The 13,207-nt window shown below is 38.7% G+C and overlaps 10 non-coding genes across 10 annotated transcripts; 3 read left to right on the forward strand and 7 right to left on the reverse strand.

Annotated features, from left to right (window-relative positions):
• Window positions 1–49: 49 nt before the first annotated feature.
• Window positions 50–121, reverse strand: trnae-uuc (transfer RNA glutamic acid (anticodon UUC)). The gene has a single exon. It is a non-coding gene; the product is annotated as a tRNA-Glu (tRNA).
• Window positions 122–3,415: 3,294 nt separating this feature from the next.
• Window positions 3,416–3,487, forward strand: trnae-cuc (transfer RNA glutamic acid (anticodon CUC)). Its single transcript has one exon. It is a non-coding gene; the product is annotated as a tRNA-Glu (tRNA).
• Window positions 3,488–3,601: 114 nt separating this feature from the next.
• Window positions 3,602–3,688, reverse strand: trnay-gua (transfer RNA tyrosine (anticodon GUA)). The gene is given in 2 exon segments: window positions 3,602–3,637; window positions 3,652–3,688. It is a non-coding gene; the product is annotated as a tRNA-Tyr (tRNA).
• A 119-nt stretch (window positions 3,689–3,807) lies between these two features.
• On the reverse strand, window positions 3,808–3,879 carry trnae-uuc (transfer RNA glutamic acid (anticodon UUC)). Its single transcript has one exon. It is a non-coding gene; the product is annotated as a tRNA-Glu (tRNA).
• A 3,294-nt stretch (window positions 3,880–7,173) lies between these two features.
• On the forward strand, window positions 7,174–7,245 carry trnae-cuc (transfer RNA glutamic acid (anticodon CUC)). The gene has a single exon. It is a non-coding gene; the product is annotated as a tRNA-Glu (tRNA).
• A 114-nt stretch (window positions 7,246–7,359) lies between these two features.
• Window positions 7,360–7,446, reverse strand: trnay-gua (transfer RNA tyrosine (anticodon GUA)). Its single transcript is given in 2 exon segments — window positions 7,360–7,395; window positions 7,410–7,446. It is a non-coding gene; the product is annotated as a tRNA-Tyr (tRNA).
• Window positions 7,447–7,565: 119 nt separating this feature from the next.
• trnae-uuc (transfer RNA glutamic acid (anticodon UUC)) lies at window positions 7,566–7,637 on the reverse strand. The gene has a single exon. It is a non-coding gene; the product is annotated as a tRNA-Glu (tRNA).
• Window positions 7,638–10,931: 3,294 nt separating this feature from the next.
• trnae-cuc (transfer RNA glutamic acid (anticodon CUC)) lies at window positions 10,932–11,003 on the forward strand. The gene has a single exon. It is a non-coding gene; the product is annotated as a tRNA-Glu (tRNA).
• A 114-nt stretch (window positions 11,004–11,117) lies between these two features.
• Window positions 11,118–11,204, reverse strand: trnay-gua (transfer RNA tyrosine (anticodon GUA)). Its single transcript is given in 2 exon segments — window positions 11,118–11,153; window positions 11,168–11,204. It is a non-coding gene; the product is annotated as a tRNA-Tyr (tRNA).
• Window positions 11,205–11,323: 119 nt separating this feature from the next.
• On the reverse strand, window positions 11,324–11,395 carry trnae-uuc (transfer RNA glutamic acid (anticodon UUC)). Its single transcript has one exon. It is a non-coding gene; the product is annotated as a tRNA-Glu (tRNA).
• Window positions 11,396–13,207: the final 1,812 nt, after the last annotated feature.

Genomic DNA, 13,207 nt, shown 5'->3' on the forward strand with positions numbered 1-13,207 from the left:
GACATACATGCTGGTTGTTTCGATTAAGTGATGCAAAGACAACCCGATCTTCCCATACCGGGAGTCGAACCCGGGCCGCCTGGGTGAAAACCAGGAATCCTGACCGCTAGACCATATGGGATCTTCCTTATGCCTGGAGCAGACCCTTTTACTTCTAGTGTGTGACCGTCCCCTTTAAGAACATGGGAATGATCCGAAGGGATTGTTTACTGAATTCAATTTCATCAGGCTCAACAGAGGGAGCTCTCATTTGCCTCATGAGGGGCTCAGTTTCCTCCCATTCTTGCGATGGTATAATAGACAGTACAAACTGGTCGTAAAGCAATGTCCTTGTGACAGTACTCATGCAATGCATTTTAAAAGACGCATAGTATTGTATGGTAACCGTTATCCTACTGACAAAGCAGCCTATTGTTGGACTGTCAATTTTTAATATTTCTCAATCAATCCAATAATAATAATAACAAAAACTATGGGTTAATAAAACGGCTAAGGGCTGACAGCATAGTAAACGAGGCAGAGCAAGCCAGCCAGGAGTCGAACCTAGAATCTTCTGATCCGTAGTCAGACGCTTTATCCATTGCACCACTGGCCCCCTGATCAGGTGTCCGTGAGCTTACACGCCACCTGTTGGTTTTCGACTGGGCAGAGGCCTGTGATGACATCTACTTTTTCTCATGCTATTAACAGACCTGGACCCAACATCAGGAAGGGGTCAGATGAGGGGCCTGCTACAAAAACCTTCAAGATGGAGGCCTCACATGTTGGGGATCTCAATTCTCAATTCAAATCTTAAACGTCAATTTAAAAATTTTAATGTACAGGCTTTTTTGCATGATCTATATAATAGTGATTTACAGTTGGTTTCAATTATACCTGATGTGGTTGATGCTTGGGATTATTTCAAATCTATCTTTCTAGAAATTTGTGATAAACATGCTCCTTTACGTAGATTTCGGGTGAGAGGTAGAAATAATATTTGGTTCAATCAATCCGTCTCTAATCTTATTAAGCAAAGAAACGTGGCTTGGTCTAAAGCAAAGAAAACAAATGGTGAGGAGGACTGGTCTCAATATAGATTATTACGAAATAAGTGTACAAAATTAATATAAAGTTCGAAGAGTCAGTATTATTTAAACCTGATTAATGATAACATGAATTGTCCTTCTAAATTTTGGAAATTAACGAAATCTTTTATAGGATCAAATACATCCACTAATCTTCCAAAAGTTTTAAAATTGAATCAAAGATTGATTACAGACAAGGCTGATATTGTTAATACGTTTAATAGTAATTTTATTTCAGCTGGTTTGATAACAGACAATTCCTTGGTCCTTGATGAACAGAGAACTGATGAGTTGACTAATAGTGAATCAGATTTATTTTCTTTTGCCCCTGTATTGCCGTCCCAAGTTCGTAAACTACTCCGAAATTTAGACTGTAAGAAATCAGGTGGGTCTGACCAAATTGAACCAATTTTTTAAAAATTGTCAGCAGATATTATTGCCGAACCTATTGCATCGATTTTTAATTTGAGTCTATCCACTAATGTAATTCCACCATCTTGGAAATCGGCTATGGTTATGCCTTTATTAAAAGGAGGCGATCCTTCCGATTTGAATAATTATCGTCCGATTTCTAAATTACCGGTTTTAGCAAAAGTTTTTGAATCTATTATAAATGATCAAATGAAAGAATATCTACTTAGTCATGATATTTACAACGCATTTCAGTCAGGATTTAGAGCGGGCCATAGTACGATAACAGCTACTACATGATTTAATTACTGCTCTCGATAATAGACAACATTGTGCTGCCTTATTTTTTTATTTGACAAAAGCGTTTGACTTAGTGGATCATGTTTTACTGTTACGGAGGCTTAAAAGTGTTGGCCTCGATAATTCGGCTGTGAGTTGGTTTAAAAATTATTTATCGGATAGAACTCAATGTGTTGCTGTAGATAATTACACCTCATCCATGGTAATAGTCAGGAAGGGTGTCCCGCAAGGTTCTTTATTGGCACCATTTCTTTTTTCTATTTTTATTAATGAATTGGGGCAGAGAATACAATCCGCAAAGCTACATTTTTATGCTGACGATACAATTATTTACTCCACTGCATCCTCTGTGTCTCAGGCTATTGAAATTCTTAAGGATTCTTTTTATACTTTTCAGCTTACTTTGTTGAAACTAAAATTAGTTTTAAATGTAAATAAAACGAAGTATATTCTTTTTACACGTAGCCGTTCTATGTCTACTGTTATGCCTATTCTGACTATTGAGGGTTTACATATAGAAAGAGTACCAACTTATAAATATGTAGGAATATGGCTCGATGAGAAGTTAGCCTTTGATGTTCACATTAATTACTTGGTGAAAAGGCTTAAACCAAGACTGGGTTTTCTTTTTCGGGAAAAAAAATGTTTTTCCTTTATAGCTAGAAAGAGAATAATACAGAGTACTATTTTACCTATTTTAGACTATGGTGATGTTGTTTACATGCATGCGTCTACATATTTATTGAAAAGGCTGGATGGCGTTTATCATGCTGCACTGCGTTTTATAACAAATTCTTGTTCACGTACTCATCATTGTTTGCTGCACAACTATTTGGGTTGGTCCTCTTTATATCAAAGAAGGAAATCCCATATGTTAGAATTTATTGTAAAGACATTGATGGGTAGACTTCCAAATTACATTACTAGTCTTCTATGTTTATGTAGAAAGAACTATAGCACTAGATCATCTAATGGGATTAAATTAGTAGTACCTAGGGTACATTCAGAGCATGGTAAATCATCTTTCTCCTACTATGCTCCATGGCTGTGGAATGAATTTGAAGCTACTGTCCCTCCTGAAACAATTCCTCCTTTGAATGTATTAAAATTTTTTACTGCAGCATACAATGATTGAATCATGCTGTTGTTTTACTTGATTTATGATGAATGTTGTGCCCTGACTTTCTGGAATGTTTTATATGTGTTTGTGTGTGATTTGTAGTGTGGCCATCTTGGCCAGGACTCCCTGGAGGAAGGGATTTCTTTTAATCTCAATGGGACCTTCCTGGAAAAATAAAGGAAATAAAATAAAATACATGTTAAGTTGTGGTGTTGTTAGGATATTACTACAGAGCCTGTGACAGTTTCTCAGTGGAAGAACTGGGATCCAGGGCCACAGACGTCTGCAAAAAACTGCTTTAAAAACCTTCGAGATGCAGGTTGGCGATCTTATTGTTTTTGTTTTCATGGCAAGTTGTGGTGTTGTTAGGATATTCCTACAGAGTCTGTGACAGTTTGTCAGTTTGCCAGGGTCGGTGACGTCTCCTCTCCTGGAGTAAAATACAAGTATTAGTGGTCTTGCTGCAAAATCGGGTAAAGGCCACAGCCAGGCTTGAGGGCAAGTCGTCAGCAGACTTTCCCTGGTGGTCTAGTGGTTAGGATTCGGCGCTCTCACCGCCGCGGCCCGGGTTCGATTCCCGGTCAGGGAATGAGTTTTGCCCACCACCGGCGGCCGTGATTGTAAAATGGCGAAATACGAACTCAAGCGCTAACACCCTCGTCGAGAAGCAGGGCCAAGGAAAAGTTTATGTGTGAAAAAGAATTCCTTCGAGCCGGAGTTGAACCAGCGACCTAAGGATTGCCAACTTGCCACCTACAGTCCTCCGCTCTTCCAGCTGAGCTATCGAAGGCACACTGATTGGGGACAGAACCTCAACATATCAGGTTGCTGAATCTCCGCCACTGGCTAAAACTGCTACAGACATACATGCTGGTTGTTTCGATTAAGTGATGCAAAGACAACCCGATCTTCCCATACCGGGAGTCGAACCCGGGCCGCCTGGGTGAAAACCAGGAATCCTGACCGCTAGACCATATGGGATCTTCCTTATGCCTGGAGCAGACCCTTTTACTTCTAGTGTGTGACCGTCCCCTTTAAGAACATGGGAATGATCCGAAGGGATTGTTTACTGAATTCAATTTCATCAGGCTCAACAGAGGGAGCTCTCATTTGCCTCATGAGGGGCTCAGTTTCCTCCCATTCTTGCGATGGTATAATAGACAGTACAAACTGGTCGTAAAGCAATGTCCTTGTGACAGTACTCATGCAATGCATTTTAAAAGACGCATAGTATTGTATGGTAACCGTTATCCTACTGACAAAGCAGCCTATTGTTGGACTGTCAATTTTTAATATTTCTCAATCAATCCAATAATAATAATAACAAAAACTATGGGTTAATAAAACGGCTAAGGGCTGACAGCATAGTAAACGAGGCAGAGCGAGCCAGCCAGGAGTCGAACCTAGAATCTTCTGATCCGTAGTCAGACGCTTTATCCATTGCACCACTGGCCCCCTGACCAGGTGTCCGTGAGCTTACACGCCACCTGTTGGTTTTCGACTGGGCAGAGGCCTGTGATGACATCTACTTTTTCTCATGCTATTAACAGACCTGGACCCAACATCAGGAAGGGGTCAGATGAGGGGCCTGCTACAAAAACCTTCAAGATGGAGGCCTCACATGTTGGGGATCTCAATTCTCAATTCAAATCTTAAACGTCAATTTAAAAATTTTAATGTACAGGCTTTTTTGCATGATCTATATAATAGTGATTTACAGTTGGTTTCAATTATACCTGATGTGGTTGATGCTTGGGATTATTTCAAATCTATCTTTCTAGAAATTTGTGATAAACATGCTCCTTTACGTAGATTTCGGGTGAGAGGTAGAAATAATATTTGGTTCAATCAATCCGTCTCTAATCTTATTAAGCAAAGAAACGTGGCTTGGTCTAAAGCAAAGAAAACAAATGGTGAGGAGGACTGGTCTCAATATAGATTATTACGAAATAAGTGTACAAAATTAATATAAAGTTCGAAGAGTCAGTATTATTTAAACCTGATTAATGATAACATGAATTGTCCTTCTAAATTTTGGAAATTAACGAAATCTTTTATAGGATCAAATACATCCACTAATCTTCCAAAAGTTTTAAAATTGAATCAAAGATTGATTACAGACAAGGCTGATATTGTTAATACGTTTAATAGTAATTTTATTTCAGCTGGTTTGATAACAGACAATTCCTTGGTCCTTGATGAACAGAGAACTGATGAGTTGACTAATAGTGAATCAGATTTATTTTCTTTTGCCCCTGTATTGCCGTCCCAAGTTCGTAAACTACTCCGAAATTTAGACTGTAAGAAATCAGGTGGGTCTGACCAAATTGAACCAATTTTTTAAAAATTGTCAGCAGATATTATTGCCGAACCTATTGCATCGATTTTTAATTTGAGTCTATCCACTAATGTAATTCCACCATCTTGGAAATCGGCTATGGTTATGCCTTTATTAAAAGGAGGCGATCCTTCCGATTTGAATAATTATCGTCCGATTTCTAAATTACCGGTTTTAGCAAAAGTTTTTGAATCTATTATAAATGATCAAATGAAAGAATATCTACTTAGTCATGATATTTACAACGCATTTCAGTCAGGATTTAGAGCGGGCCATAGTACGATAACAGCTACTACATGATTTAATTACTGCTCTCGATAATAGACAACATTGTGCTGCCTTATTTTTTTATTTGACAAAAGCGTTTGACTTAGTGGATCATGTTTTACTGTTACGGAGGCTTAAAAGTGTTGGCCTCGATAATTCGGCTGTGAGTTGGTTTAAAAATTATTTATCGGATAGAACTCAATGTGTTGCTGTAGATAATTACACCTCATCCATGGTAATAGTCAGGAAGGGTGTCCCGCAAGGTTCTTTATTGGCACCATTTCTTTTTTCTATTTTTATTAATGAATTGGGGCAGAGAATACAATCCGCAAAGCTACATTTTTATGCTGACGATACAATTATTTACTCCACTGCATCCTCTGTGTCTCAGGCTATTGAAATTCTTAAGGATTCTTTTTATACTTTTCAGCTTACTTTGTTGAAACTAAAATTAGTTTTAAATGTAAATAAAACGAAGTATATTCTTTTTACACGTAGCCGTTCTATGTCTACTGTTATGCCTATTCTGACTATTGAGGGTTTACATATAGAAAGAGTACCAACTTATAAATATGTAGGAATATGGCTCGATGAGAAGTTAGCCTTTGATGTTCACATTAATTACTTGGTGAAAAGGCTTAAACCAAGACTGGGTTTTCTTTTTCGGGAAAAAAAATGTTTTTCCTTTATAGCTAGAAAGAGAATAATACAGAGTACTATTTTACCTATTTTAGACTATGGTGATGTTGTTTACATGCATGCGTCTACATATTTATTGAAAAGGCTGGATGGCGTTTATCATGCTGCACTGCGTTTTATAACAAATTCTTGTTCACGTACTCATCATTGTTTGCTGCACAACTATTTGGGTTGGTCCTCTTTATATCAAAGAAGGAAATCCCATATGTTAGAATTTATTGTAAAGACATTGATGGGTAGACTTCCAAATTACATTACTAGTCTTCTATGTTTATGTAGAAAGAACTATAGCACTAGATCATCTAATGGGATTAAATTAGTAGTACCTAGGGTACATTCAGAGCATGGTAAATCATCTTTCTCCTACTATGCTCCATGGCTGTGGAATGAATTTCAAGCTACTGTCCCTCCTGAAACAATTCCTCCTTTGAATGTATTAAAAATTTTTACTGCAGCATACAATGATTGAATCATGCTGTTGTTTTACTTGATTTATGATGAATGTTGTGCCCTGACTTTCTGGAATGTTTTATATGTGTTTGTGTGTGATTTGTAGTGTGGCCATCTTGGCCAGGACTCCCTGGAGGAAGGGATTTATTTTAATCTCAATGGGACCTTCCTGGAAAAATAAAGGAAATAAAATAAAATACATGTTAAGTTGTGGTGTTGTTAGGATATTACTACAGAGCCTGTGACAGTTTCTCAGTGGAAGAACTGGGATCCAGGGCCACAGACGTCTGCAAAAAACTGCTTTAAAAACCTTCGAGATGCAGGTTGGCGATCTTATTGTTTTTGTTTTCATGGCAAGTTGTGGTGTTGTTAGGATATTCCTACAGAGTCTGTGACAGTTTGTCAGTTTGCCAGGGTCGGTGACGTCTCCTCTCCTGGAGTAAAATACAAGTATTAGTGGTCTTGCTGCAAAATTGGGTAAAGGCCACAGCCAGGCTTGAGGGCAAGTCGTCAGCAGACTTTCCCTGGTGGTCTAGTGGTTAGGATTCGGCGCTCTCACCGCCGCGGCCCGGGTTCGATTCCCGGTCAGGGAATGAGTTTTGCCCACCACCGGCGGCCGTGATTGTAAAATGGCGAAATACGAACTCAAGCGCTAACACCCTCGTCGAGAAGCAGGGCCAAGGAAAAGTTTATGTGTGAAAAAGAACTCCTTCGAGCCGGAGTTGAACCAGCGACCTAAGGATTGCCAACTTGCCACCTACAGTCCTCCGCTCTTCCAGCTGAGCTATCGAAGGCACACTGATTGGGGACAGAACCTCAACATATCAGGTTGCTGAATCTCCGCCACTGGCTAAAACTGCTACAGACATACATGCTGGTTGTTTCGATTAAGTGATGCAAAGACAACCCGATCTTCCCATACCGGGAGTCGAACCCGGGCCGCCTGGGTGAAAACCAGGAATCCTGACCGCTAGACCATATGGGATCTTCCTTATGCCTGGAGCAGACCCTTTTACTTCTAGTGTGTGACCGTCCCCTTTAAGAACATGGGAATGATCCGAAGGGATTGTTTACTGAATTCAATTTCATCAGGCTCAACAGAGGGAGCTCTCATTTGCCTCATGAGGGGCTCAGTTTCCTCCCATTCTTGCGATGGTATAATAGACAGTACAAACTGGTCGTAAAGCAATGTCCTTGTGACAGTACTCATGCAATGCATTTTAAAAGACGCATAGTATTGTATGGTAACCGTTATCCTACTGACAAAGCAGCCTATTGTTGGACTGTCAATTTTTAATATTTCTCAATCAATCCAATAATAATAATAACAAAAACTATGGGTTAATAAAACGGCTAAGGGCTGACAGCATAGTAAACGAGGCAGAGCGAGCCAGCCAGGAGTCGAACCTAGAATCTTCTGATCCGTAGTCAGACGCTTTATCCATTGCACCACTGGCCCCCTGATCAGGTGTCCGTGAGCTTACACGCCACCTGTTGGTTTTCGACTGGGCAGAGGCCTGTGATGACATCTACTTTTTCTCATGCTATTAACAGACCTGGACCCAACATCAGGAAGGGGTCAGATGAGGGGCCTGCTACAAAAACCTTCAAGATGGAGGCCTCACATGTTGGGGATCTCAATTCTCAATTCAAATCTTAAACGTCAATTTAAAAATTTTAATGTACAGGCTTTTTTGCATGATCTATATAATAGTGATTTACAGTTGGTTTCAATTATACCTGATGTGGTTGATGCTTGGGATTATTTCAAATCTATCTTTCTAGAAATTTGTGATAAACATGCTCCTTTACGTAGATTTCGGGTGAGAGGTAGAAATAATATTTGGTTCAATCAATCCGTCTCTAATCTTATTAAGCAAAGAAACGTGGCTTGGTCTAAAGCAAAGAAAACAAATGGTGAGGAGGACTGGTCTCAATATAGATTATTACGAAATAAGTGTACAAAATTAATATAAAGTTCGAAGAGTCAGTATTATTTAAACCTGATTAATGATAACATGAATTGTCCTTCTAAATTTTGGAAATTAACGAAATCTTTTATAGGATCAAATACATCCACTAATCTTCCAAAAGTTTTAAAATTGAATCAAAGATTGATTACAGACAAGGCTGATATTGTTAATACGTTTAATAGTAATTTTATTTCAGCTGGTTTGATAACAGACAATTCCTTGGTCCTTGATGAACAGAGAACTGATGAGTTGACTAATAGTGAATCAGATTTATTTTCTTTTGCCCCTGTATTGCCGTCCCAAGTTCGTAAACTACTCCGAAATTTAGACTGTAAGAAATCAGGTGGGTCTGACCAAATTGAACCAATTTTTTAAAAATTGTCAGCAGATATTATTGCCGAACCTATTGCATCGATTTTTAATTTGAGTCTATCCACTAATGTAATTCCACCATCTTGGAAATCGGCTATGGTTATGCCTTTATTAAAAGGAGGCGATCCTTCCGATTTGAATAATTATCGTCCGATTTCTAAATTACCGGTTTTAGCAAAAGTTTTTGAATCTATTATAAATGATCAAATGAAAGAATATCTACTTAGTCATGATATTTACAACGCATTTCAGTCAGGATTTAGAGCGGGCCATAGTACGATAACAGCTACTACATGATTTAATTACTGCTCTCGATAATAGACAACATTGTGCTGCCTTATTTTTTTATTTGACAAAAGCGTTTGACTTAGTGGATCATGTTTTACTGTTACGGAGGCTTAAAAGTGTTGGCCTCGATAATTCGGCTGTGAGTTGGTTTAAAAATTATTTATCGGATAGAACTCAATGTGTTGCTGTAGATAATTACACCTCATCCATGGTAATAGTCAGGAAGGGTGTCCCGCAAGGTTCTTTATTGGCACCATTTCTTTTTTCTATTTTTATTAATGAATTGGGGCAGAGAATACAATCCGCAAAGCTACATTTTTATGCTGACGATACAATTATTTACTCCACTGCATCCTCTGTGTCTCAGGCTATTGAAATTCTTAAGGATTCTTTTTATACTTTTCAGCTTACTTTGTTGAAACTAAAATTAGTTTTAAATGTAAATAAAACGAAGTATATTCTTTTTACACGTAGCCGTTCTATGTCTACTGTTATGCCTATTCTGACTATTGAGGGTTTACATATAGAAAGAGTACCAACTTATAAATATGTAGGAATATGGCTCGATGAGAAGTTAGCCTTTGATGTTCACATTAATTACTTGGTAAAAAGGCTTAAACCAAGACTGGGTTTTCTTTTTCGGGAAAAAAAATGTTTTTCCTTTATAGCTAGAAAGAGAATAATACAGAGTACTATTTTACCTATTTTAGACTATGGTGATGTTGTTTACATGCATGCGTCTACATATTTATTGAAAAGGCTGGATGGCGTTTATCATGCTGCACTGCGTTTTATAACAAATTCTTGTTCACGTACTCATCATTGTTTGCTGCACAACTATTTGGGTTGGTCCTCTTTATATCAAAGAAGGAAATCCCATATGTTAGAATTTATTGTAAAGACATTGATGGGTAGACTTCCAAATTACATTACTAGTCTTCTATGTTTATGTAGAAAGAACTATAGCACTAGATCATCTAATGGGATTAAATTAGTAGTACCTAGGGTACATTCAGAGCATGGTAAATCATCTTTCTCCTACTATGCTCCATGGCTGTGGAATGAATTTCAAGCTACTGTCCCTCCTGAAACAATTCCTCCTTTGAATGTATTAAAAATTTTTACTGCAGCATACAATGATTGAATCATGCTGTTGTTTTACTTGATTTATGATGAATGTTGTGCCCTGACTTTCTGGAATGTTTTATATGTGTTTGTGTGTGATTTGTAGTGTGGCCATCTTGGCCAGGACTCCCTGGAGGAAGGGATTTATTTTAATCTCAATGGGACCTTCCTGGAAAAATAAAGGAAATAAAATAAAATACATGTTAAGTTGTGGTGTTGTTAGGATATTACTACAGAGCCTGTGACAGTTTCTCAGTGGAAGAACTGGGATCCAGGGCCACAGACGTCTGCAAAAAACTGCTTTAAAAACCTTCGAGATGCAGGTTGGCGATCTTATTGTTTTTGTTTTCATGGCAAGTTGTGGTGTTGTTAGGATATTCCTACAGAGTCTGTGACAGTTTGTCAGTTTGCCAGGGTCGGTGACGTCTCCTCTCCTGGAGTAAAATACAAGTATTAGTGGTCTTGCTGCAAAATCGGGTAAAGGCCACAGCCAGGCTTGAGGGCAAGTCGTCAGCAGACTTTCCCTGGTGGTCTAGTGGTTAGGATTCGGCGCTCTCACCGCCGCGGCCCGGGTTCGATTCCCGGTCAGGGAATGAGTTTTGCCCACTACCGGCGGCCGTGATTGTAAAATGGCGAAATACGAACTCAAGCGCTAACACCCTCGTCGAGAAGCAGGGCCAAGGAAAAGTTTATGTGTGAAAAAGAACTCCTTCGAGCCGGAGTTGAACCAGCGACCTAAGGATTGCCAACTTGCCACCTACAGTCCTCCGCTCTTCCAGCTGAGCTATCGAAGGCACACTGATTGGGGACAGAACCTCAACATATCAGGTTGCTGAATCTCCGCCACTGGCTAAAACTGCTACAGACATACATGCTGGTTGTTTCGATTAAGTGATGCAAAGACAACCCGATCTTCCCATACCGGGAGTCGAACCCGGGCCGCCTGGGTGAAAACCAGGAATCCTGACCGCTAGACCATATGGGATCTTCCTTATGCCTGGAGCAGACCCTTTTACTTCTAGTGTGTGACCGTCCCCTTTAAGAACATGGGAATGATCCGAAGGGATTGTTTACTGAATTCAATTTCATCAGGCTCAACAGAGGGAGCTCTCATTTGCCTCATGAGGGGCTCAGTTTCCTCCCATTCTTGCGATGGTATAATAGACAGTACAAACTGGTCGTAAAGCAATGTCCTTGTGACAGTACTCATGCAATGCATTTTAAAAGACGCATAGTATTGTATGGTAACCGTTATCCTACTGACAAAGCAGCCTATTGTTGGACTGTCAATTTTTAATATTTCTCAATCAATCCAATAATAATAATAACAAAAACTATGGGTTAATAAAACGGCTAAGGGCTGACAGCATAGTAAACGAGGCAGAGCGAGCCAGCCAGGAGTCGAACCTAGAATCTTCTGATCCGTAGTCAGACGCTTTATCCATTGCACCACTGGCCCCCTGATCAGGTGTCCGTGAGCTTACACGCCACCTGTTGGTTTTCGACTGGGCAGAGGCCTGTGATGACATCTACTTTTTCTCATGCTATTAACAGACCTGGACCCAACATCAGGAAGGGGTCAGATGAGGGGCCTGCTACAAAAACCTTCAAGATGGAGGCCTCACATGTTGGGGATCTCAATTCTCAATTCAAATCTTAAACGTCAATTTAAAAATTTTAATGTACAGGCTTTTTTGCATGATCTATATAATAGTGATTTACAGTTGGTTTCAATTATACCTGATGTGGTTGATGCTTGGGATTATTTCAAATCTATCTTTCTAGAAATTTGTGATAAACATGCTCCTTTACGTAGATTTCGGGTGAGAGGTAGAAATAATATTTGGTTCAATCAATCCGTCTCTAATCTTATTAAGCAAAGAAACGTGGCTTGGTCTAAAGCAAAGAAAACAAATGGTGAGGAGGACTGGTCTCAATATAGATTATTACGAAATAAGTGTACAAAATTAATATAAAGTTCGAAGAGTCAGTATTATTTAAACCTGATTAATGATAACATGAATTGTCCTTCTAAATTTTGGAAATTAACGAAATCTTTTATAGGATCAAATACATCCACTAATCTTCCAAAAGTTTTAAAATTGAATCAAAGATTGATTACAGACAAGGCTGATATTGTTAATACGTTTAATAGTAATTTTATTTCAGCTGGTTTGATAACAGACAATTCCTTGGTCCTTGATGAACAGAGAACTGATGAGTTGACTAATAGTGAATCAGATTTATTTTCTTTTGCCCCTGTATTGCCGTCCCAAGTTCGTAAACTACTCCGAAATTTAGACTGTAAGAAATCAGGTGGGTCTGACCAAATTGAACCAATTTTTTAAAAATTGTCAGCAGATATTATTGCCGAACCTATTGCATCGATTTTTAATTTGAGTCTCAATCCACTAATGTAATTCCACCATCTTGGAAATCGGCTATGGTTATGCCTTTATTAAAAGGAGGCGATCCTTCCGATTTGAATAATTATCGTCCGATTTCTAAATTACCGGTTTTAGCAAAAGTTTTTGAATCTATTATAAATGATCAAATGAAAGAATATCTACTTAGTCATGATATTTACAACGCATTTCAGTCAGGATTTAGAGCGGGCCATAGTACGATAACAGCTACTACATGATTTAATTACTGCTCTCGATAATAGACAACATTGTGCTGCCTTATTTTTTTATTTGACAAAAGCGTTTGACTTAGTGGATCATGTTTTACTGTTACGGAGGCTTAAAAGTGTTGGCCTCGATAATTCGGCTGTGAGTTGGTTTAAAAATTATTT

This window comes from Siphateles boraxobius, unplaced genomic scaffold, assembly GCF_051911475.1.
Source record: "Siphateles boraxobius isolate OS27281-9 unplaced genomic scaffold, OSU_SipBor_1 77, whole genome shotgun sequence".
Lineage (NCBI taxonomy): Eukaryota > Metazoa > Chordata > Actinopteri > Cypriniformes > Leuciscidae > Siphateles > Siphateles boraxobius.